The sequence below is a fragment of the Crocuta crocuta genome, unplaced genomic scaffold (genome assembly GCF_008692635.1).
Source record: "Crocuta crocuta isolate KB4526 unplaced genomic scaffold, BGI_CrCroc_1.0 scaffold581, whole genome shotgun sequence".
NCBI lineage: Eukaryota > Metazoa > Chordata > Mammalia > Carnivora > Hyaenidae > Crocuta > Crocuta crocuta.
In genome coordinates this window covers 915391-919726 of record NW_027528635.1, presented here as the reverse complement: position 1 = coordinate 919726, position 4336 = coordinate 915391, and the positions used below count along the sequence as shown (strand labels likewise).

Here is a 4336-nt window from a genome sequence, read left to right as displayed (position 1 = left end):
TTAATATTATCCACCTGAACAATTTAATATTTAAATATTAAATATTTAAATTCCATAGGAATTTAAAGTCCACACATGATTTTATTTGTTATTCATTCAAAAAGACGTGTTAACACATATATTTCTTCAGATATTGCATTGTATGCTGTGACAAGATGATCAACAAGACAAACACAGTTCCTCACTGAATTTACCATCTACTGGGAGAGACAAAAATCAAACAAAATATATAATTACAAACCCAAAAAGTGAAAGATGCAGGACCACTGATGCCAAACCCTTCCACATATATTTTCTCACTTGAGCTTCCTCAAACCCTTGTACGTTATGAATTATCATTCATGTTTACCGACGAAGAAGCACTATCTCCCTATATAGCTTGGGTCAGCTTTAGAATCTAGAAATAGTACCATATGAATGACTTTTAACTGGCCCAAGAGAATTAGGGAAGCTTCCAGAAAAAAGGAAAATATTTTGAAACACTGAAAAGCATATCTAAGGTGCGGAGTTTCTCACTGGGCCACTTGCCTTTTCTTCTGTATTTGAAACACTTCCACATCTCCATTCCTAGGCTGACAGCGCTCAGCCTATTGGGCTCTCTTATTTATTGAAATCCCACCCATCTTTCCAGACTCAAGTCAAATATCATGTACCTTAGGAGATATCCCTATAATCACAGCACGTTATTATTCCCTCTCCCCTTTCACAGAACGGATCTTAATTACAGCATTTATTGCATTCCGCCTGAAGTTATGTTGTTTATGCCTCACAGACTCTACTACTGATCAGTTCCTTGAGGGAAAAGACTATGCTTTATGTCTCCTTATATCCCACATTTTGTTTTGTAAATAGTAGATGGTCAGTAAAATATATGTTGATATAAGAATAAAGAATTGTTCCTAAATTCTCTAGATGCTCTCAGGCATTTTTATATTTTATGGAACCCTGCTTTCCATTCTCACCTATGTCACTATATCTATAGCTCCTTCCTTAATGAAAGAATGAAACAGATCAGAACAAAGTTTAGCTGGCAAAGTGGCCAGATAATATTACTTTGAGGTTTGAATACAGAGGAAAGGGCCTAGGCCAGGGAATAGGTGACACTGACATGCCAAAGGTCTATGCCTATATACAGTGTCAGGCAGAAAGCAGAGTCTCGGTCCTGAAAATTCTGGGGCCCTGCTACAAGAGAAAGATAACATGGAACTTGTTTATCATGTATCTGATCTGAAGACGGGAGAGACTACAGATAACACAGCAATAAAACACTGGGAATTATGACTCAGGTACTCAGCTACTCAGCCAAGATGCTGACATTTGTTAAAGAGGAAATAAATGGAACCAGAGCAGAGGATTGTTAATTACATAAAAGGTATTATTTTTTTTCTTAGCAGCCAAGATGTTACATTTAACCACGTGACCTTGCAAGAGAAAAACAAAAAACAGGTCACTTTTACTGAGTTCTTTTCCTGTTTTCTGAACCTACAGAGATAGAATTTTTGAGGGTGGAGTGTGGGGTGGCAGATGGTAAGGTGGAGCAGAGCAATATGGCCGTGAAAGGAAGCTGAAAAGCCAAATATCTTGTATTTCAAAGCCAGAAAGCTGACCATTCTTTCCTAACTGAAGGGAATCAGTCCCTAGGATATAAATTGGGTCAGCAGCCTAACTTCAACAAATGGGAATTAAGATTAACCCTATTGAATGATGTCTACATGTAAGCACATCCAGGGCTATGATATCATATCCCCTAAGACACATTCTGTATATACAGAAGGCACATTTACTGGAGCCTTATTAGAATTACAGACCAGTAGAGCAGATCTAGTAATAAGAGGAAATATTAACAGCATGATTTAATTAAAATATCTTTCTGAGTTTCTCACCAAATACATTGGTACAGAAGCTTCCCGATTAGCTTCCCAATGAGCTTCTTTTCTAGAGCAAAAGCACACGTTGTCTAGCTTTTTATTCAGGTCAATTGGACAATTAAAGGTGATTGCTTTATGTGCATTATAATTTCTATGAAAATAATAACACTTAATTTGAATTGTATCGAATCATAATTTGAGCCCCAAAGTAGGGCCTCATACTTCCTAGAGAAATCTCTAATGCCAAGTTTACANGATTTTCATTTATCACAGACACCATTTCAGAAAAGATTCAACTCCTTCAAATGTAGGAACTGATTTGGAAAATAGAAATACAATTCAATGAATTAGGGGCAGTCAGTCCTCTCTCTTCATTCAGTGTGAGACGGGAGCATTTGGGCTGGCCCTACTGCTCTCTGACTTTAGGCCTCAGAGCTCCTACACTGACTGACCCCACTGTCCGTCTTTGACCTCCAGCCCCATTTTCACTGTCTTAATTCTTCTAATGGGTTGAACTGTGCCCCCCAAATTCTAAGTCTTAATCCCCAGTACCTGTGAATGTGACCCTGTTTAGAAACAAAATGGGGTCTTTGCGGATATAATTAAGGTAAAATGAAGTCATTAGCATAGATCTGAATCGAATATAACAGTGTCCTTATAAAAAGGGAAAAGACAGAGACAGACATATACAGAGAGAAGATGATGTGAAGATACAGGGAGAAGAGACCCATCCAGAAGCCAAAGAGGGAGGCCTAGAACACACCTTTCTTCCAGCTCTCAGAAGGAAACAATCTTGCTCACACGTAAGTCTGGACTTCTAGACACCAGAGCCATGAAATAATCAATTTCTGTGCCTGAAGCCATCCAGTTTATAGTACTTTGTTATGGTAGCCCCAGGAAGCTAAGTATAATTCTGGTCACCATTTCCCTTAGGAAAAAAAAAAGAAAGACATGAAAAAGAGTGGACTCATAAGCATTTGATAACCAAAATTCTTTTAGATGAACCCTGAACTAGTTTGGATATGCCCTCATGACACTTGATTCTCTTGGAATATATACCCATATCTAAATATGTAAACTCATACATATACATATATATATATATATACACACATTTATAAATTTAAATACAGTATGTATAACCTAATGCCATATGCTGTATGTGCACGGTTTCTTTCACTTTTGACTTGGGGCACATATTACATTATTGCATTTTATACAATAAATATTGATGCTCAGAAAATATCAGTAACGTGTCTAAGATTACACAGAAAACAGGTGGAGAGCTCTAACTTGAACTCCATCTGGTCTGACTCCACTGTCTGGGTCCTCAATCACCGAGTTACGTTAACTTGAAGAGGAAGGGGAAGAAGAAAGCCATTTCAGTTTCCACATATACAATGTGCCTACAGGATATAATTAAGTCTTGTCCAAGGAAAAATTTTGAAGAAAAACCAATTCAGCGTGGGTTGACCAGAGCACACGACAGGAATAGGGGTAATATTTAATGGGAATGGAAGTGGACTGGGCCCATACTGCAGAAGTCCTTACAGACAGTGTTAATCAACTTTGTTTTTGTCTTACTTCATCTTTTCTTAGTGAGGCATCAATAAGAACTTCATCATTTCCGATGCTTAGAGTATTATAAGCCACAAAACCCTAGCTCAGTCCCACAGTGGATATTCACCTGTCTTACATATTGTGTTGGGAAATGACACGAAACTGAAGAATCCAACAGCATTAAAAAGCTGTGCTCAGACAGGGAGTGAACCCGAAGTAGTTTCAGGGGAATTCTCGCCGTGTCTTTGAAACTAGACTCCCAGAATGCAACACAGCTCAAATCTATGCTCGCAAATCAAGAGCAATTTCGACTGCATGATAATCATTTGTGTGTTTTGGCTTTCCATGCCAGCTTTCTTCACATCTACTCGATTTTTTGTTAAAATACATTACAAGAAAGCCTGTCATATTTTACTATACAGTATATACCACACTTGAAAACGATTAGAACTGCTCTCAACAACAGCATGTCTTTTCATATCAAGGGTGAAGATTTAAACCTCAATATTAATCTCAGTTTTTGTGAATGAATGAGCTCCCAGTAGGGATACAGGGATGCCCTTACCAAGGTGTCTTTTTCTCTGATATATTTATAATACGATCACACATATTACATATGTATACAACTGTATCCATATCTCATCAAAATATCTGTCTCTCCAAATACATATTTGAAGTGTAGATTACTTATGCCATTTAAAAATGCGTTGCTATATATAATTTATTGCCATCTGTTCCTCTGATTTCTCTTTTATATTCTAAAAATTCTCAGCAAATCATGAAAATCTGCATGGATTCCTGAAGTCCTCTGTGTGGTAAATTATAGCATTTATAAGAGGATGACCGAAAACAGAGCACTAGCCTAGGAAGTAAAGCACTAGGAAATTCTTGATGACCCATGGATTACT

General features: G+C 37.4%; 1 protein-coding gene across 7 annotated transcripts in view; it reads right to left on the bottom strand.

Moving 5' to 3' along the window:
• The window catches only part of SLITRK4 (SLIT and NTRK like family member 4), a 694124-nt gene that overhangs the window by 261508 nt on the left and 428280 nt on the right, over positions 1-4336 (bottom strand). For 4 of the 7 annotated variants that reach the window (XM_077755188.1, XM_077755189.1, XM_077755186.1 and 1 more), the window contains one exon: positions 2632-2796. The exons of the other annotated variants lie outside the window; for them this stretch is intronic. The gene's annotated coding sequence lies outside the window, so the exon portion shown is untranslated. The remainder of the gene's footprint in view (positions 1-2631; positions 2797-4336) is intronic. 7 annotated transcript variants of the gene reach the window in all.